The sequence below is a fragment of the Emys orbicularis genome, chromosome 3 (genome assembly GCF_028017835.1).
Source record: "Emys orbicularis isolate rEmyOrb1 chromosome 3, rEmyOrb1.hap1, whole genome shotgun sequence".
Taxonomy (NCBI): Eukaryota; Metazoa; Chordata; order Testudines; family Emydidae; genus Emys; species Emys orbicularis.
In genome coordinates, this window is record NC_088685.1 from 58,910,832 (window position 1) to 58,932,900 (window position 22,069).

The 22,069-nt window shown below is 44.2% G+C and overlaps 1 pseudogene; it reads left to right on the forward strand.

The window, feature by feature from the left end:
• LOC135876195 (craniofacial development protein 2-like) overlaps positions 1–21,616 on the forward strand; it is a 28,878-nt pseudogene extending 7,262 nt beyond the window's left edge.
• Positions 21,617–22,069: the final 453 nt, after the last annotated feature.

Here is a 22,069-nt window from a genome sequence, read left to right on the forward strand (position 1 = left end):
GGGGACAGTTACAGCATTAAAAATTAGAAAAAATATGACCTACTCTCTACCATTTCCTTTATTCTCTTTAGCTGTATAGATTTTTTTATAGGGAAACCTTTTATTTGGCAGTCCTTTTAGATGTTATTGAAAATAACTAACTCTTTTGTTAGGGGAAAAAAGAGGAAAAATGGTTTTGAGCTGTTGCAATCCAGTTCTGTTTCCTTTAAGACAAAGCAAGACATACAAAAGGGGGGAAGAGAATAGCAAAGATAGAAAATTTAGCTTCTTTCTTTGGTGCCAACTTTCTCTTGCAACCTTGTTGGCAGAGAGACACAGTCATGGTACATGATCATATCAGTCACTGAGATCTGGCAAACTTGTACCAGCACTGGACTGTTTAAGGCATTGCTTTTAGGCTGCTCTTTTTGGGCAAAAGCACAGTTGCAAATGGTGGAATGGTCTTGGTGGTTAAGCCAGACACTGAGGGTATGTTTATGTTGCAAAGAAAAAACCCTGGCACAGAATCTCAGAGCCTGGGTCAACTGACTTGGGCTCACAGGGCTTGGGCTGCGGGACTCAAAACAGTATGGCCACTCAGGCTGGACTCTCAGACCCTACCCCCCCCCCTCAACTTTCAGAGCCTGGGTTCCGGACCAAGCAGGAACATGAACACTGCTATTTTTAGCCCTTAGCCCGAACCCCACAAGCCTAAGTCAACTGACCTGGGCTCTGAGACTTGGGGCTGCAGGTCTTTTAGTGCAGTGTAGACATGTGCATATTAGGCAGAAGGCAAAAGAAGCAAGATAAGAAAGAGGAGAAATAAGGTGGGGAAGGAAAATGACAAAGTAGAGAGGGAGCAATAGCAAGAACTTAAGGCTTGAATTCCAGGTGTTGTTCAAGATTTAGCTGAAGCCAATGGAGGTGGTGATGGCATCTGTTTCCCTCTTCCTGGCCTAATGTGGTCAGGGTGCCTTTCAGGATCAGGACAATGAAGGCCCAACAGTGCCATGATGGATCCCAGGGTCCCATTGGGGTGGCAGCCATGATTGGAAGAGTCATTCCTTTCTGTCCATCTGCCCCACTGCTCCCATTTAGTCAATGTGCAAGGATGGCTATCAGCGTCATCCCATTAACATATCAAAACACATTTTAGTGATTTCACCTATAACCATTAACTCCCAGTTCTAGAATCTTTCAGCTTGTTGTCATGCCAACCTGAGACTTTACCGGGGGCCTTGAAGACCTCTGAACACAGTTTTTTTAAAACTTAACTGATGTAGTTTGTACCAGCTTTTGTGACTTTAACAATTTTACATAACAGACTGAGTTGAACTTATGACCTTGGACAATTAAGAGAACAGGCTTTTGCACAACATATCTATGCAAAACATTCAAGATCTAGACTTTATTTATACTATATCTGAAGGATTTTCTCACTTATTTTTCTTAGTGATTTTTGTAAGGCAGTTAAAAATTCAGGCACACAGCCAAAATAAGATTATGAGCAAGTCATTAAATAATGTAAATAAATACATATAAGCAAGCCAGTCAGTAATGCCATCAAGACCAGGGCCGGCTCCAGGCACCAGCTTAACAAGCAGGTGCTTGGGGAGGCCAAGGGAGAGGGGCGGCACCTGCGGCAATTCGGGGGCGGCAGGTCCCTCACTCCCTCTAGGAGCGAAGGACCTGCCGCTGAACTGCCGCTGCCGTTCGCGGCTTTTTTTTTTTTTTCCCCATTGCCGCCGCCAATCGAGATTGCGATCGCGGCTTTTTTTTTTTTTTTTGCTTGGGGCGGCAGAAATGCTGGAGCCGGCCCTGATCAAGACATACACATAACCAAACCAAGCAACTGTGAAATGTTTGTGATGGGTTGGACCCCTCTTCTGGGGTGCCACCTGATGTGCTGGGGTCCCACTGAAATGGCCTGTCCCACCACTGGGTTGCCCTTACTCTGTGCCGCTGTGACAGGCTCTCAAGCCCCCTTCCATCACAGACATAGGTAGGGACACACCCAGTTGTAGAATCACATTGCAGACTATCAGCTCTGTGTGGGAGGACTCAGCTCAGAATTTTGGAGTATAAACCCAAAATTATATTGTCTTGCACTGTATAGAGATTTGTACAGCATAAGCTCATGAAATTCACCCCCTCTCTCAATGTGGAGGAAGATATGCACGGCTTTTTGCCCCCCCGCATCATGAACTGCGCAAACTGGGTTTTGGAATAGACAAAAAACAAACAAACCAAGTTTATTAACTACAAAAGGAAATTAAGTGATTATAAGGTATAGCAAACAGATCAAAGCAGATTACTGAGCAAATAAAACAAAACATGCAAACTAAGCTTAATACACTAAGGAATACCGGCTACAAATAATACTTTCTCACCCTAAATGTTGTTTCAAGCAGGTTGCAGAGTTTCTTGAAGGTAAACTGCACTGCTTACAGCTTAAATCTCCAGGGATTCCTTTTACAGGCTGACCTTTCTTGCCTGGGCTCAGCCCCTGCCTCCCACAGTTTAGTTCCTTTGTTTCTTCAGGTGTTTTCAGCAGTCTTCCTTCTTGGGCGGGGAGGCAGTGGGGAAGAGCTGAGATTAAGGTTGGGGAGCGAGTTAAATAGGATTGGCATATGACGGGAACCCTTTGTTTCCCCATCCTGTGGAAAAATACCAGTATTTTAAGATGGTATCCTGTACCAGGTGACATGATCACATGACCCTGCAGTGTCAAAGCAGCATCCCAGGAAACTTCTCAGAAAGGAGGGAGATTAATATCTTCAAAATCATATTGTCTTTCCTAATGGCCCATCCACACTGTTTGCATATTGTCTGGTGGGTGTTCCCCAGGTGAAAATCCAGTTATAGTTATTACATAGACAATATTTCTCACTTCAGAGACAGAAATGATACATGCATACAAATTGGATAATCACATTCAGTAAATCATAACCTTTCCAATGACACCTCACATGACCCATCTTGCATATCTTAGTTATGCCATATTCACATCATAACAATATTTCTATGAAGAATATGGAACTAATGTCACAATGTTGTCCTTGCGACTTTCATCCTCCCTTTCTTCCTGCCATGGTCAGCTATTCTCACCCGCGGAATCATGGGTAAGGGTGCCATTCAGTTCCACTGAAGTAAATGAAAATACTCCCATTGGGCTCAATAGGAACGGAATTCAATCTTAAAAACTAGATCAGTAGCTCATCTGGGATGGGAACATGCCTTATATTTGTATGTGTCTAGCACACTCTAGTATTTATACATCACCTAATTATTACAATAATTTATTTATGATGATATGAGTGATTTGGCAGAGGATACTCTGTGCAGATATGGTCATAGCTGATTATTTAATATCTTACTGAAGAATTTAAGCATGTGCAAACATGCATCTTTCATCTAATGAAATGAGAGGCTGAGATCTCTATGTTTGGTTTGGGCATGTGGAAGGTGAGTTCTGAGTGCAGTAGTGAATCCGAGTACAGAAATTTGCATGCTGTACAGTTACTGAAGCCAATTTACACTTGGTAATCTGTCAGTCCAGGAATCTGCATATTGTATTCTCACTGAAAGTTACTATACACTGCTCAGTCAGCAAGGCCTCAATCCTGCAAAGACTTATGCACAGATTTAACTTCAAGGACCGGACAGTCCAATTGAGTTCAACAGGATTACTCATAATGTTTCAAATTAAATCCACACATACGTCTGGATTTAATACCTCAGCACATGGACAAATTGAGTATGGACTCACTGGGTTTGGGCACAGTGTACCTGAGACAGGGAATGGAAAATAGTAACATATGCAACATGGTATGTAAGTGCTCTGCCCATTTCCTTCCTAGCTACAGGTTTGGGGAGGTCTTGTTTGCCTTCTATTTATATCCCCAAAGTTGAGTGTACTCAGACAATATAATCCCCCATCACTTGTTTTTCCTATGTGCTCTTCCCTGTTGACTTCACATCTCTGTTGACTTCTGTAAGTAAATGTATATCCCCTGTGTTACCTTACACTGCTTAATTTACATCTCAGAGAGACAGGTGAATAAACATTTCCTGTCTGACAGAAAACCTGTTTGTCAACTCCACCTTGATGCTGACTTAAAAAATATATTCAGTATACATAACTCCTTAAATAGTATCTGTACATACATTTCATATTAATGACCAGTGAGACCACAGCTTTAATTTGAGAGCTCACATGACATTCTTTGGCAAACCATCAATGTACATACAAGAATCAGGACATTCCTGTAACCCTCTTGCCAGTTGGCATTAATGTGTTTTTGGGTCACACACTCCACGGTAGAAAGAATAATGGAGAGTGTGTATTGATAAATGTTTTCATTTAATATGTTTCTTTCACATGTCCTAAAATTATTATTTTAGAATAGAGGGGAAATGAGAGTTTGCCTGCAATAGGGAAGAGTGGGAATATACTCCAGACAATCATTCTTCTGTTATTTAAAACCTTTCTGCTTTAGTCATGTATCTAGAAATAATTAGATCATAGATCATATTCTGGCAACAAAATGTTATTTCTATACATCTGAAGCTACTAAGCCACCAGAGAAAGAAGAGTGATATAGGTGTATTGAACATCCTAGGAATATTATTCTTTCATATAAAATGTGCAAGCCAATTTCTTGTCTTTATATGAATTTAAGAATTACTATAAGCATGCAAAAGATACTATTATTTAGGTGAAATAGTAGTTTTAAGCAATTAAGCAGTTTATTACTTACAAATAGAATTAAGCATTTTCATGTAATTATATCATGATAAATTCTGTTTAATGAAGTAGAAGAACGTTGATACAATATACTGCCAGAATTGGAGACTCCAAAGTACGTTAAAAATTCAAATAAAAAAAGATTTTTACAAACTTAGGAAAATGAGTTACAAATATTCTAACATCTAATACTAACATTGGCTACTGGTAGAATTTCTGATACCTCAGCACATGGACAAATTGAGTATGGACTCACTGGGTTTGGGCACAGTGTACCTGAGACAGGGAATGGAAAATAGTAACATATGCAACATGGTAGATAATATAGGAAAATGATTCTTTTGATATTAAAGGTTCTGTGATAAAGAATCAACACATACAATTCAAAGCCCTTTACAGGATGCTTAATTTCTACCCCCAATTATTTTTTATTGAATATTGATAGATATAAGACCCTGCAACATGTAGAAATGAATCTCATAATTAAAAAAAGAATAAATAAGTATGATCAAGTAGTTCATAAGAAATAAGCCTTCTTGAGATTTAAAGATATGGAGAGCATTCCATACACATAAGAGATCCTGGAAGTGCTGAGAGGAGACAGTGTGACACAACTAATGAAGATATAGGGATGCTTCACACTTGAAATACATTCTGTAATTGAAAACTGAAATTTTTGCTTTGTCGGTCTCTTTACCCAGGAGGCTTCCCAAACTTACCATGGAAGTCTGCAAAATGAAACAGAAAAAGTAGTGAGAACTGAGAAGCTCTCCATCTCTAAAGACTTTACTGTGGAAGAGAGTCAAGTGTTTGGTATAGTGATGTTTATAAGAGGGGAAGTTTGCAATGGATGTTAGTGGAGTTAGATTAGGCAGCCCACTGATACCAAACAGAGAGGAAGCACTATAGCAATCCAGAAAAACACCTTGTAAAGTGTGACCACCTGTGACCTGCTAATACTGCTGAGTGTAATCTGATGGCCTCAACTAGTTCTTCACCTGTGGAGAAGGGGAGGTAACTTCATGATGAATCCATGGAGCCCAATAAAAGTTGCAGTTGCTCAAGCAGATTTGTGTGTGTGTTTGAAACTCTGGATGACAATCTAATCAATGCATTTCTTGTTAAATCCCCACCATCCATAAGACACAAAGCTCGGACTCTCATTTTGCTTTGTCAAAAACTTTCTCTGAGCCAAGCAAGGGAACCAAAACAGGAGCTGAGTGATTTTAACCCAGTCAATTATGTCTACAAGTCTATGGATGTTGTTAGTTTCTGACCTCTTAAATAAATCCCCTCTGTTGGGCATACATAAATCCAGGTTATGGGGGTTCTAATCTATTAGCCACATGCAGAGGATTTGTTGGTTGTTTTGTGTTGCCTATAGAGTGTTTTGCTCTTTTGCTGACATGATGCCAATCACTGCTTTCAATTTTTCAGTGTCTATTTTCTCTATAGTATCACTCATTGTCTAGTACAACACTAGCAAAATGTATGCTTGTGCATGTTTCTTTAAATATACTTATCACTAGGTAAGAGGGTATAGTGCACTTGGGGAGTTGTGGGAAAAAGGAGACAGGGAGTAGAAAGATATTATACCAATGTAACTGTATATGACTATGATTGTGTGCAGTCTATCTTGCTCACAAACAGCCGAATAAAAATACTTTCTAAGACATTCAGCTAACTTCACTGATAGTGCAAGGGGAAGAAGGATAGAGTAAGCTGTATGTGGTGCTGATCCTGTACTACTGATATCAATGGAATTTTGCCATTGCTTTCAATGGTAGCAGGATCAGGGCTTAAACTTACCATTACCACAGAGAAGTTTCAAGGTACTCACTGAAATTTCATAGTCTACACTTCCACTACAGTTAATTATGAAGTAAATTTATATGAGAATCAGAGAGGCTAGGGAGAGGAAAATCCACTTTAGCCCATACAATCCATCACCCTACCTATGCAGTTTTCCCCAACAGTATGTTCTTTAGTGCTTTGATCAGTGTGGTTTCAAGTAGCTCTGAGAATGTCTTCAAAGACTTTTCCATATTCTAATACATCTTCCTGTTAAGAGTTTTGGGGGTTTTTTTGTTTTGTTTTTTAACTGCTAACTTCTATCCCACTATTCTTATGTGGCCGCTAACCACGGCCGGCTCCAGGCACCAGCCCAGCAAGCAGGTGCTTGGGGCAGCCAAGGGGAAAGGGCGGCATGTTGGGCTGTTCGGCAGCAATTCGGCGGCGGATCCCTCTCGGAGGGAAGCACCTGCCGCTGAATTCCCACCGAAGAAGAAAGCGGCGCGGTGGAGCTGCCACTGGAGTGCCGCCGATCGCAATTGCGATCGCGGCTTCCCCCCCCCCCTGCTTGGGGCGGCAAAAACCCTGGGTGCCATTAACCCTTTAGCCACTCGAACAGGGGCAGCTTGTAAGCCTAAGCAAGCGAGGCACAGCTTACCCAAGAATTCCCCAAAGTTACAAAATACATTTTGCATGTTTTTTATTGAATAAATAAATATATAGAGATGTAGCTGTGATTTAAGTGTCACAACTCACTCTCTCTGCTAGTGAAACACAACACAAGAAAGTTCAAAGAATGTAGTGCTGTGTGAGGGTCAAATCTTGTTATACCTAGTAGTGTCTCACCACGCTCCCTTATTACTATGCCAATTTGCCATGCCCGTGAGTCCCTTTGTAAGGGTATTGTTGGGGTAACCACGGCTTAGTGAGACCATGACAGGATGGTGTGACGGGTTGGATCACAGAAACCCCCTTGGGAGCTGCCACCCAATGTGCAAAGACTACCCCTGCTTCTGTTTTCCCTGCCAGCTCAGGATTCCAGCACCCTGTCTCGCTGAGCCAGACACTCCAGTCTGCTCTAACAAAGACTCAGGGTCTGAATCACTTGTCCCAAAGCTGCAAGTTTACCTGAAAACCAGCTCACAGGAGTGTGCTTGTCTTTAGCACTCAGATGCCCAACTCCCAATGGGGTCTAAACCCAGATCAATCCGTTTTACCCTGCATAAAGCTTATGCAAGGCAAACTCATAAATTGTTCGCCCTCTATAACACTGATAGAGAGATATGCACAGCTGTTTGCTCCCCCAGGTATTAATACATACTCTGAGTAAATTACTAAATAAAAAGTGATTTTATTAAATACAGACAGTAGGATTTAAGTGGTTCAAAGTAGTAACAGACAGAACAAAGTAAGTCACAAGCAAAATAAAATAAAATGCGCAAATCTATGCCTAATCAAACTAAATACAGATAATCTCACCCTCAGAGATGCTTCAGTAAGTTTTTCTCAGACTGGACACCTTCCAGGCCTGGGCACAATTCTTTCCCCTGGTACAGCTTTTGTTCCAGCTTAGGTGTTATCTAGGGGATTCTCCATGATGGCTCCTCTCCCTCTCTGTTCTCTTCCACCCCTTTATATATCTTTTGCATAAGGCGGGAACCCTTTGTCTCTCTCAGTTTCCACCCCCCCTCACTGGAAAAGCACCAGGTTAAAGATGGATTCCAGTTCAGGTGACATGATCACATGATCACATGTCACTGCAAGACTTCATTACTCACTTGCCAGCACACACATATACAGGGAGACTCACAGGTAAACAGCCATCTGCAGACAATGGGAGTCATCAAGATTCCAAACCATCATTAATGGCCCACACTTTACATAATTACAATAGGCCCTCAGAGTTACATTTTATATTTCTAGTTTTAGATACAAGAGTGGTACATTTCTACAAATAGGATGATCACACTCAGTAGATTATAAGCTTTGTAATGATACCTTACAAGAGACCTTTTGCATGAAGCATATCCCAGTTACATTATACTCACTTATATTTTTATAAAACCATATAGACTGCACAACGTCACACCCTCCTCCTGAACTTACTGCCAGAGACTTGGACACTGACCATGGCAGAGGCAGTATACCTAAAATTCGTTTTTGGGCTCCCCTATGGGGCAGACACTCCTGTGTCCCCCAAAAGGGAAAAGGGACCAAAAGGGAAAGAGACCCTGATCCAGCTGTAGGCTCACAGCTACCAGCTATGAGAGACCTTTCGCTGGCCAGCAAAATCCCCCCCCTTTCACTCAGGTTGGGTTTGCTTCCAGCTAGAGTCCTTGGGGTTTGTTCCCACCGCAGCAGTCACCAGGACCCCAACTTCCAGCTCCAGGATACATGTCTCTGTGCACCTCTTCCACTCCATTACAGCCAGGTCATGCTTCTGGGTCTTAATTGCTTTGTCTCTTAAGTCCAGGCTGGTGGGCAGCCTTTTCTTTTTCCAGGGCAGCCTTTTCCCAGGCAAATTGTACATCAATTTCCATTTGTCTTCCCTTGAGACCATCACTTGATGAGCTGGGATACCACAGAGAACACCCTCCTGCCAGAACAGGCACCCCTCCCCTCCTGTCTTGCTAGGTTAGACACTCCAGTCAGCTTCAGCACAGACAGAGGTTGGGCCACACCCATCTGCAGTTCACTGAAACTGAGATGTACTCAGCTCAGGGGCTTCTTAGTTAACAGAGACATTTCCAGCGCCCATTGTTCAGTCTTTCTGGGCAATTTGCAACTTGTGTAGTTTTAGCTTCTTTTGATCTTCATTCTTACTTATTTTGCTTCCTTTTCTGTCCCTAATTTCCTTTCCCGAAATAAGCAAACAGAAAATAACAAACCAGTAACCACTTTGTCTGTTCTTCAGCCACCACACTTAAAATTCACTTAAAATCACTACCAGTATCTCAAAGCAATCAACTGTGCACAGATCCTGCTCGACTACGCCACTGTGACGGGTTGGATCACAGAAACCCCCTTGGGAGCTGCCACCCAATGTGCAAAGACTACCCCTGCTTCTGTTTTCCCTGCCAGCTCAGGATTCCAGCACCCTGTCTCGCTGAGCCAGACACTCCAGTCTGCTCTAACAAAGACTCAGGGTCTGAATCACTTGTCCCAAAGCTGCAAGTTTACCTGAAAACCAGCTCACAGGAGTGTGCTTGTCTTTAGCACTCAGATGCCCAACTCCCAATGGGGTCTAAACCCAGATCAATCCGTTTTACCCTGCATAAAGCTTATGCAAGGCAAACTCATAAATTGTTCGCCCTCTATAACACTGATAGAGAGATATGCACAGCTGTTTGCTCCCCCAGGTATTAATACATACTCTGAGTAAATTACTAAATAAAAAGTGATTTTATTAAATACAGACAGTAGGATTTAAGTGGTTCAAAGTAGTAACAGACAGAACAAAGTAAGTCACAAGCAAAATAAAATAAAATGCGCAAATCTATGCCTAATCAAACTAAATACAGATAATCTCACCCTCAGAGATGCTTCAGTAAGTTTTTCTCAGACTGGACACCTTCCAGGCCTGGGCACAATTCTTTCCCCTGGTACAGCTTTTGTTCCAGCTTAGGTGTTATCTAGGGGATTCTCCATGATGGCTCCTCTCCCTCTCTGTTCTCTTCCACCCCTTTATATATCTTTTGCATAAGGCGGGAACCCTTTGTCTCTCTCAGTTTCCACCCCCCCTCACTGGAAAAGCACCAGGTTAAAGATGGATTCCAGTTCAGGTGACATGATCACATGATCACATGTCACTGCAAGACTTCATTACTCACTTGCCAGCACACACATATACAGGGAGACTCACAGGTAAACAGCCATCTGCAGACAATGGGAGTCATCAAGATTCCAAACCATCATTAATGGCCCACACTTTACATAATTACAATAGGCCCTCAGAGTTACATTTTATATTTCTAGTTTTAGATACAAGAGTGGTACATTTCTACAAATAGGATGATCACACTCAGTAGATTATAAGCTTTGTAATGATACCTTACAAGAGACCTTTTGCATGAAGCATATCCCAGTTACATTATACTCACTTATATTTTTATAAAACCATATAGACTGCACAACGTCACAGATGGTAGCTGTTAAAAGCTGCAGGGGGAGGTGATGGGGCCTATGCTCTGTTCTTCCCTGGCCCTCTTCCCCACAGGGCAAGCCCCATGCTTGTGTGTGAGGAGCCAATGATAGCATCTCCAGTTCCCAGGTGCATCTGCTGCTTCTTCACTATAAATAAGGTAAGCTTTTAATAGCTATTAAATTATACATTGGACAGGGCCAGGGGTGGAAATAACTATTGTGTTATTCGTGCCTCACCTCTCAGAAAAGTCACCAGCTGCCACTGTACTCAGAACAATTCTTCTCCCTTCTGGACATCTACAGCTTCCAATTAGCTTGTGGGGTTGGGTGTAACACAAGACCAGGAGGAGCAAATAGCAAATGGTTTTTTTTTTAAAAAAAAATAGATGTCTGAGGAAGGAACACAAGGTTCAACACCATCTCCCTCTCAGAACTTTTTTTTTGGTCTTCAGCCACTGCAGAAACTCTGCTAGAAAAGATTAGTCTGAGATGAAAATACTATGCAATTTGAACAGACAGGCATCTTGTATATAGCAACTTTAGACTTGACTCTTTGAACACTGGACTGTGAAACTAGGCTATTGTCAAGGCTTATGCTGAAAAATAGTACTGCGAAATGGGTCATTTAACACTGTTACAAAAGTAGCAATAATAGCAAAAAGAAAACAAGATATTAAATCTGTGTCTAGAAATAATTAAGAACCAAGTCAGACCTCATAATATTGGGGTTATTGGACTACCCCAGAGAAGGAGAGAAGTGACCTGTTTGGATTTATGACATGATGGGTCCCCAGTGCTTTATACAAATAGACATAGAAGAATGTTCCCGTAATTGTTGAGAAATGTGGAATTGTGATGAGGAAATGCTGTGACAGTGGGAACCACAATCAAACAATAATAATAAAAAAATAATATTAAAGGCCTGTGACACTGAGGAGACTGGATTGCCTGATCCACTATGAAGAAATAAAAATGTCACTTTAAGAGATATTATGACAATATTTTAGACAAGTGACAGGTTAAAACAGGGGTCGGCAACCTTTTGGAAGTGGTGTGCCGAGTCTTCATTTATTCACTCTAATTTAAGGTTTTGCGTGCCAGTCATACATTTTAACGTTTTTAGGTCTCTTTCCATAAGTCTATAATATATAACTAAACTATTGTTGTATGTAAAGTAAATCAGGTTTTTAAAATGTTTAAGAAGTTTCATTTAAAATTAAATTAAAATGCAGAGTCCCCCGGACCAGTGGCCAGGACCCGGGCAGTGTGAGTGCCACTGAAAATCAGCTCGCGTGCCGCCTTCGGCACTCGTGCCATAGGTTGCCTATCCCTGGGTTAAAAGAAGGGAGCTACCCTGATTGGAAAGATCCTTTGCAGAGCAGGTTGGAGGAGAGTTCCAGTACTCAACCAGGTGAAATTCCATAGCCAGCTTTATGAGAAATCTGACCCTTTGTCTGGGACAAAAAGAGGAAAAAGGTGAATGTTGCTACAACGGAAAATTCATGTGGAAGTTAGCTCTTCTTTTGGGGATCATTCAGTGTCCGGCTTCACAGGAAGCTTTGTAAGTGATGGAAGTTTGATGCTTGTTTAGTACCACCAGATAAATCATATTCTCTTTCTGGAGCATATGCATTTATGCATCCCTGGACCTCAATTTGCACATGCAAAATTACAGATTTACTTCACAGCACTGCACAACACTGTGAAACTGTGAGATAGCTAATTTGGAAAAATATTTGAAATGGTGTGAAAGCTGAAGTGGAATGCTGCTCAGTTAGAAAAAAGAACAGTCACGATGTGAGGCATCTGTTTTGCTTCTCTTATTGACCTTGGTAACATGTGAGGTTATGTTGCTTTGAATTTGTAATAGTTGTACGCAAATTACAAAATCAATTAGGAAATAGTTTAAATGCTAACTAAGGGGCAGAATATGCAGTGAGACACAGTATGTGCAGTGCCACAATATTTGCTTTGCTTTATTGATTTCTTCATTTGTCTGTTTATTGTGTGTTATTGGATGTACCTTGAGTGCATTAGTGAGATACAGGAAATGAAGTAACTGAAATCACAGTATGCTACTCAAACAGTGTCTCACACTGTTATAAAACAAACGAACATCAGATTGTTTCATTACTTTCATCTTTCTGTAATGGAGTTATCTGTTTTTATGTCATTCCTGAAAAAGCAATGAAGCAACATTATTAAGGCAATAACAAAAAAAAAAAGAGTTATAAATAAAAAGCATTAGACCTTGGTTTAAGTCAGTAGGATTACTGATGTGCTGAAAAAAAAAAAAATCAGGCACATGCTTAAATGCATTGCTGAACTAGGGCCTTAAAGATAAACACTTTGAGCCTAATTATAGCTGCTCCAGCGTGGCTTTACTGAAGGAAGAAGAGGGAACAGCGATTCCTTTACATCTGTAGGGGTATGTCTACACCCAGCCGCTAGTTCGGCGGCTGGGAATCGAAGTTCTGGGTTCGACTTATCGCGTCTTGTCTGGACGCGATAAGTCGAACCAGGAAGTGATCGCCGTCGACTGCGGTACTCCAGCTAGACGAGAGGAGTACCGCGGCGTCGACGGGGGAACCGCGGCGTCGACGGGGGAGCCTGCCTGCCGCGTGTGGACCGAGGTAAGTTCGAACTAAGGTACTTCGAACTTCAGCTACGTTATTCACGTAGCTGAAGTTGCGTACCTTAGTTCGAATTGGGGGGTAAGTGTAGACAAAGCCTAGCACACAAGCACTGACAGCATCCATTATTTGCACAGCTGGGCAGGGAACCATTGGGGTACTAATGCTGCCAACACCATGAGTGGTGAGAAGGTGAACATGTGCTTTTCCACAGGGGCAGCATTGCACAGGGAGAATGCTTGTGACATCTATTGTAAAGGTTATCCTCACTACTTAGCATGCCTCCCACCGTGCCCAAAAAGGCAATGCTTGCAGCATTGTGTGACAGTAAAGTAAGAACTGTGCTCAGCCTCAGGGAATGCTCCTTCTCCTCCCCAGCTTGGCTCATGCTGGTGGAAGACATGTTGGTGGAGAAAAGCAAAAATTTTGATAGCTAAAGTATTACTACTGTTTATTTCCATTACAGTAGTACCTAAAGTCCCCAGTTCTGGGATTGGAGTTCCATTGTGTTCTTTTAGAGTGAGTATGTCAGGAGATCAGGTTACAGTCAGTCAGACCTAATGGTCAGAGTCCAAATGCCAAAGCCCAAGGTTAAAGCAAAGTCAAAACCAGAGATCAGAGTCAACGGTCAGAACCGAAATCAGAGTCTGAATGCCAGAACCAAGGGTCAAGACCAAGTCAGAGCCAGGAATCAGAGCCAAGGGTCATAATGAGATTACCTGAAGTCAGGGAGGGCAGGAGCAGGGCTGGTTCTGAGGCAGAAGCAAGGCTGGAACAAGGTTAGCTGGCTGCAGGGCAAGGTCTAGACTGGAGTAGTGCAGGAGCAGGGATTGGAGCAAAGCAAACACAAGGAGACAGTAAATCTACAGGTACATGCAATCAGAATTTTTCAGGAAGTATTCAGCATCTGTCAAGATGGGGCACTAAATACCAAACACAGCACCTTCCTTTCTGAAACAATCCTAACCAAATGCTAATGATTGACACAGATCAGTCTCTCTCAAGCACATTCTATTCAGGTCCTTCTATTGTGTCCATTGCCAGGGTATCTGAGTGTCTTGGGTTATAAATAGACTTCTTCTAGGCCAAATATGCATTTTACACAATGTTTCTTGTACTGTGTATGAATTTGTGTTTTTCCCCCCTCCATTGCTGTTTATTCCCACCCTGCACTGAGTATTCATCAGAACCTGGAGCAGTCCCCACTTTCTTCCTTCCCCTTTGTTCCTTTTGATGTGTTTGTTTTCCAAGTCATTCTACAGATTATGTGCCCATCAAACATTCCTGGAACTCTTTTGTATATGCAATGGAGAATGAATTACAGGATCTTAGGCCTTGGCTACACTTGCGAGTTACAGCGCTGTAAAGCCGCCCCCAGCGCTGTAACTCACTCCCCGTCCACACTGGCAAGGCATTTGCAGCGCTGTATCTCCGTGGTTGCAGCGCTGCATGTACTCCACGTCCCCGAGAGGAATAGCGAGTATTGCGCTGCCGCTGCGGCGCCAGTGTGGCCGCCCAATGTGCTGTGACTGGCCTCCAGAGGTATTCGGCAGTATCCCACAATGCCTGTTCTAGCCACTCTGGTCATCAGTTCAAACTCTACTGCCCTGGCCTCAGGTAACTAACCATGTGACCCACTCTTTACATTCCCCGGGAATTTTAAAAATCCCCTTCCTATTTGCTCAGCCCGGCGTGGCATGGAGTGCTATCAGCGAATCTTTCCAGGTGACCATGTCTCCACGCGCCAAGCGAGCCCCAGCATGGAGCAATGGCGAGTTGCTGGACCTCATCAGTGTTTGGGGGGAGGAAGCTGTAAAGTCCCAGCTGCGCTCCAGCCGTAGGAATTACGATACCTTCGGGAAGGTATCAAAGGACATGATGGAAAGGAGCCATGACTGGGACGCCCTCCAGTGCAGGATTAAAGTGAAGGAGCTGCGGAGTGCCTACCGCAAAGCCCGCGATGCAAACGGCCGCTCAGGTGCTCCCCACGCGACCTGCCGATTCTACAAAGAGCTGGATGCGATACTTGGGGTTAACCCCACCTCCACTCCGAGCACCACCCTGGACACTTCAGAGCCAGTGGGGGGGGGAGGAGGAGGAGGAGGAAAACGGGAGTGAGGGTGGTGGGCCGGATGGAGACACCCCAGAATCCCTGGAGGCATGCAGCCAGGAGCTCTTCTCGAGCCAGGAGGAAGGTAGCCAGTCGCAGCGGCTGGTACTTGGTGGAGGACAAACAGAAGAGCAGGTTCCTGGTAAGCGTTTTTTTTTTCGGGAAGGAATTTTTTCGGTGCGGGCTCTTTGGGAGAGGAGGGTTAGGCATGCAATGCGGAATAGTGCATTGATGTGGTTTATCACATCGTGGTAATCGGCCTCGGTAATCTCCTCGAATGTCTCATCCAGAACGTGTGCAATGCGCTTGCGCAGGTTTATCGGGAGAGCCACCGTGGTCCTTGTCCCAGCCAGGCTAACGTGTCCGCGCCACTGTGCCGCGAGGGGCGGGGGGACCATTGCTGCACACAGGCAAGGTGCATATGGGCCAGGGCGGAAGCCGCATTGCAGTAGAAGACCCTCCTTTGCTTCCCAGGTCACCCTCAGCAGCGAGATATCATCCAGGATGAACTCCTGTGGAAAATGTTGGGACAGTGTTCAGTGTAGGTGCCCCCTGAAGCTGTTGGCTCTCCCCAAGGCACAGAAACCCAGAGGACAGTGCAGCCCTGAAACAATCAGTCCCCCTTACTCACCATTTTGAGGCTCCCGTGGGATATGTGTGCTCTGTTTCGGACGGGAAAATTACACAATTGTGTAGACCCTGTGTGTTTTCTACTCCTTAAGTGCGGGGGAAATCATTACTCTGTCTGGTATAAACAATGCTGCCTCTGTTAAATGTTGCATTTTGCCTATACAGCTGCATCAACCTTGAGACCTCAGCCGTCCCCCTTATTGCCTGCTCAGAGACTGCAAAGACTCAGGAAGAGACTGCGAAAAAGCAAAGAAGACATGCTGCAAGAAGTGATGCGGCAATCTATTAAAGAGAATGAGAAAGCACAGAACTGGAGGGAGAGAGAAAGCAGGATCCGCCAGGAAAACGCAGCGCACCGGCAGCAAAGCACGGATCGGCTCATAAGCATCCTGGAGCGCCAAGCAGACGCTATCCAGGAGCTTGTAGCCATGCAGAAGGAGCAGTACCGCAAACGCAAATGCTACCCCTCCCACAGCCCTTGTCCCAAACTCTTTCCGTTGTGCCCCACTGTCGCCTCCAACCCACTTTCCCCAACTTCCGTGTTCTTCACGCCACCAGCTGCCTCCAACACCCAGCCCTGAAAACCACGACCCTTACCCTCTGCACTCAACCCTCATCACCATGCAGTATAGCTATCCTGAAGTGCAGCACTCACTGTACAGCACACCAGACAGGACATACGCGAATCTGTGATTGTACCGTTCCCCACTCCACCCCCTTGTTTCTTTTCAATAAATACTTTTTTTTCTTTTCAATAAATGGATTTTTTGGCTTTGAAAACATTCTTTATTATTGCATAAAGTAAAAGACTCCTTAGCCCAGGAAATAAACAGGCACTGCAAGTCTGCTTGTCTGCTTAGCAAACACTGATTCCTAAAGATTGGAACTACTGCACTTCACTCCCGTGCAGGGCACCAGATATCACTGCTGGTTTTCAGCCTCAAATTGCTCCCTCAAGGCATCCCTAATCCTTGCAGCCCCGCGCTGGGCCCCTGTAATAGCCCTGCTCTCTGGCTGTGCAAATTCAGCCTCCAGGTGTTGAACCTCGGAGGTCCACGCCTGAGTGAAGCTTTCACCCTTCCCTTCACAAATATTATGGAGGGCACAGGACGCGGATATAACCGCAGGGATGCTGTTTTCCGCCAAGTCCAGCTTCCCATACAGATCGCCAGCGGGCCTTTAAATGGCCAAAGGCACACTCCAAAGTCATTCGGCACCGGCTCAGCCTGTAGTTGAACTGTTCCTTGCTGCTGTCAAGGCTCCCTGTGTAGGGTTTCATGAGCCACGGCATTAACGGGTAAGCGGGATCTCCAAGGATCACAATGGGCATTTCAACTTCCCCTACCGTGATCTTCCGCTCTGGGAAAAAAGTCCCGGCCTGCATCTTCCTGAACAGCCAAGTGTTCCGAAAGATGCGTGCGTCATGCACCTTTCCGGGCCAGCCTGTGTTAATGTCAATGAAACGCCCACGGTGATCCACAAGTGCCTGGAGAACCATAGAGAAATACCCCTTCCGATTAACGTACTCGGATCCTAGGTGGGGTGGTGCCAGAATAGGAATGTGCGTCCCATCTATCGCCCCTCCACAGTTAGGGAACCCCATTTGTGCAAAGCCATCCACTATGTCCTGCACGTTACCCAGAGTCACGGTTCTTCTGAGTAGGATGCGATTAATGGCCCTGCAAACTTGCATCAACACGATTCCAACAGTCGACTTTCCCACTCCAAACTGGTTTGCGACTGACCGGTAGCTGTCTGGAGTTGCCAGCTTCCAGATTGCAATAGCCACCCGCTTCTCCACTGGCAGGGCAGCTCTCAATCTCATGTCCTTGCGCCGCAGGGTGGGGTCGAGCTCCTCACACAGTCCCATGAAAGTGGCTTTTCTCATCCGAAAGTTCTGCAGCCACTGCTCGTCATCCCAGACTTCCATGACGATGTGATCCCACCACTCGGTGCTTGTTTCCCGAGCCCAAAAGCGGCGTTCCACGGTGCTGAGCATGTCCGTGAATGCCACAAGCAATTTCGTGTCGTACGCGTTATGCGTCTCGATAGCATCGTCGGACTCCTCACTCTCACTGTCACTTTGGATCTTAAGGAATAGTTCAACAGCCAAATGTGACGTGCTGGCGAGATAAGTCAGCATACACCTCAGCAGTTCGGGCTCCATTTCCCGCAGACAGATCGCGCTGCACAGAAACCGTTGAAATATGGCGCCAAGGTGGATGGAAACAAAGGGATTTCTGGGATGCGAAGCGATGCATCATGGGGCGTTGGGACAGGACCCAGAATGCCATGCACGCACGCCCCCTTCCCACAACCCATGGTGCCAGAATGGGAAGAGGTGCTCTGTGGGATAGCTGCCCATAATGCACCGCTCCCAATGGCGCAGCAAATGCTGCAAATGTGGCCACGACAGTGCGCTGGGCAGCTGTCAGTATGGACAGACTGCAGCGCTTTCCCTACTCAGCTATACGAAGTCAGGTTTAACTCACAGCGCTGTACATCTGCAAGTGTAGCCAAGGCCTTAGGGTGTGTCGAAGGACCTAGGCTTACAAACCTTTAATCTGTTTGTTATATTTGCTTCCTCTTGAATTTAAAGGCACTTAAGTGGTGGTTTTGAATGTTTTAAACAATCCAAAGGGCTTTCTGGCTAAATAAGTACCCTAGTAATAAGGATCAAGTAGATGTTTTGGTTATGTGATCTGAATGATTATTGCAAAGACTTGTTTCAATATAACCTTTAAAAGATTAATAATAATAAACCAACAACTAAACTTCACAACATAAAAATAAGCTTCAATGTGAAGACTCCAGGACTTTGAGGAAGCGGAGGAGCTGTCGCCTGAAAGCCAAGCTTTCTCTTTTCTATGCAACAGCCTGAGCCAGACCCAGAGGAACAGACAGCTCCTGAAATTCAGACAGATACCACCCGGATAGTCCTGGGGAAGGGACTTCTGCCAGTAAGTATTATGTTTTATATTACAACATCCTACTAGATAAAGTACATGATAGGGTATTAGTTGGGTATCTGTGACTGACCACCACAGAATGACCTGCTCCTTATACACCTACCTATAATGGGGAGGGGGAGGAGTTGTATTATCATGGGGTACTTCAATTTGAGTGACACATGCTCAAGGTCTCATGCTGTCAGTACTAAAACATTCTTGGGATTTCTAAATATTATAGAGGGACAACTTCCTAACTCCGAAAGTGTTGCAACAAATACAGGCGAATTCTATATTAGACCCATTCTTGAGAGATAAAGAGGAACTGATCACAGAATTAAAAATTAATGGTAACTTAGGTACAAGTGATTATGACCTCATAAGTATGAAGTCATGCACCTGGCTCATGCTATCCCTTCTGCGGGTCACCTAGCCAGGATTCTGCCTCACTTTTTTAGGCCAAGGATTCATCAAGAAGTTAAAGACTCCTGATGTTCCTGCTCCGAATGCCAACTCGTAGGACATAAAGGAGTGACAAAAGCCCCTCTGATCCCACTCCCCATCATAGGCATCTCATTTGAAAAGATCAGGATGGATCTTATTGGGCCATTAGAAAAAAGTGCAGCTGGGAACAAACACGTATTAGTTATAGTTGATTACACTACCTGCTATCCCAAGTCAATCCCACTATGTGCCCCACTATTGCAACGGAACTGCTAAAAGTCTTTGCTAGAGAATAGGTACCTAAGGCACCAACTTTATGTCTTGGCTACTGAAGGAGGTGTGTAATCTACTAAAAATAAAGACTTTACATACGTCTGTCTGTCATCTGCAAACAGATGGTCTGCTTGAACGATTTAACCAGACCCTGAAAAGGATGTTAAAAAAGTTTACTGCTGAGGACCCCTGTCACTGGGATCAGCTGATCCCTCCCCTGTTATTTGCAATTTGAGAAGTTTCCCAACCAGCTACTGGATTCTCTCCATTTGAACTCTTATATGGGAGACAACCCCGGGGAATGTTTGGACTTGATCCATGAGATCTGGGAAGAACAGGTTCCTAGGATGGAGAATGTTATACAGTACCTACTGAAACAAAGCGTTGCCTGCCCTACAACAACTGGCCAGCAAGCCGCGGCTGGCAGTTCAACCCAATCTGCGGCCGAAACCAAAAGAAATATTTGAGAAAACTTACCATTGGTGTATGGAATGTTTGTACCCTCATGGATCAAGAAGCTGTTGCAAGACCTGAGAGAAGGACAGCCCTCATTGCTCGAGAACTAGTCCGTTATAACATCGATATAGCGGCATTAAGTGAAACAAGATTGCCTGGGGAAGGTTTCTTGAGTGAACCAGGAGGTGGTTACACCTTCTTCTGTAAGGGTAAGACTGAGACAGAGGACAGAATACACGGAGTTGGTCTGGCAATAAAAACCTTATTGATGCATCAACTCCCAGACCTTCCAGTGGGTATCAATGAAAGATTGCTGAAGCTACGCTTCCCACTAAATGCCAAACGTCATGTCACCATCATCAGTGCATATGCACCCACTTTAACATGCTCTGACAACTCAAAGGAACAATTCTATGAAGATCTCGACAGACTGATCAAGGCCACACCTGTAACAGATAAACTACTCCTACTTGGAGATTTCAATGCCCGAGTCGGGGCTGACAGCGAGAACTGGAAAGGAGTAATCGGGCCACATGGTGTAGGCAAAATGAACAGTAATGGACTACTTCTTTTGAGTCTTTGTTCTGAAAATGACCTGACCATTACCAACACTCTGTTCCGACAAGTGGACAAATACGAAACGATGTGGATGCACCCTAGGTCCAAACAGTGGCATCTGATAGATTATGCCATTGTTAGAAGGCGAGACATCTGAGACGTACTGATTACCAGAGTAATGCGAGGCGCAGAGTGCTGGACAGATCACAGATTAGTCAGGACGTCTCTTCAACTCTACATCGTTCCTTCTCGGCACAAACGCCCTAAGCATGTGCGACCTGCTTTCAATATAGCCAAACTGAAGGATGCTCAATGTTTCAACAAATTCCAGAAGAGTCTTGATGACAAACTGACATCCCACAGACAACTGATCGGTACTGTAACCGAAAAGTGGGACCAGTTCAAGCAGATAGTGACTGACACAGCAATAACATCTCTTGGACCAAAGAAAAGAACACATCAGGATTGGTTTGATGAGAACCAAGAAGAAATATGCTCAGCATTGGAAGTAAAGAGAAAATCGAATGGCAGAATGACCCCTCCTCAGTCTCTAAATGGGACCATTTCAAGTACCTTCAGAGCAAAACACAGAAAGACCTCCGTCAGATACAAGACAACTGGTGGGAGAGCAAAGCCAAAGAAATTGAGCACTATGCTGAGATCCACAACTTAAAGATGTTCTTTAGTGCTATTAAGACTGTCTATGGACCCTTTAAACCAAGGACCACCCCATTGCTCTCATTAGACAACACAATGCTAATTAAAGATAAAGAAGGCATCAACGAAAGATGGCGAGAACACTTTAGCAACCTTCTCAATAGACCATCAACCGTGAATAATAATGTCCTTAATGAAATTCCACAACAACCTGCTCTGACAGATCTTGACTTTCCGCCCACTATAGATGGGATTAAGAAAGCTGTTAGCCAGATGAGTTCAGGGAAAGCTCCTGGAAAAGGTGGGATACCAGCAGAGATATATAAAGCAGCAGGTCCAGCAGCACTAGCAGCGTTCCACAGAGTGATCATCAACATCTGGGAGGATGAAAACATACCACAGGACCTTCGCGATGCTACTATTGTCTCTCTTTTCAAGAACAAAGGCAGCAAAGCAGAATGTGGAAACTATAGAGGCATATCCCTCCTCTCTGTTGGAGGGAAGATCATCGCCCGCATCATCTTGAACCGCCTAATAGTCAGTATTTCCGAGGCAAATCTACCTGAAAGTCAATGTGGTTTTTGACCTGGCCGGAGCACAGTCGACATGGTGTTTGCTGTCAGACAAATACAAGAGAAGTGCATTGAACAGAACATGCACCTGTATGCTGTCTTCATAGATCTGACAAAGGCGTTTGATA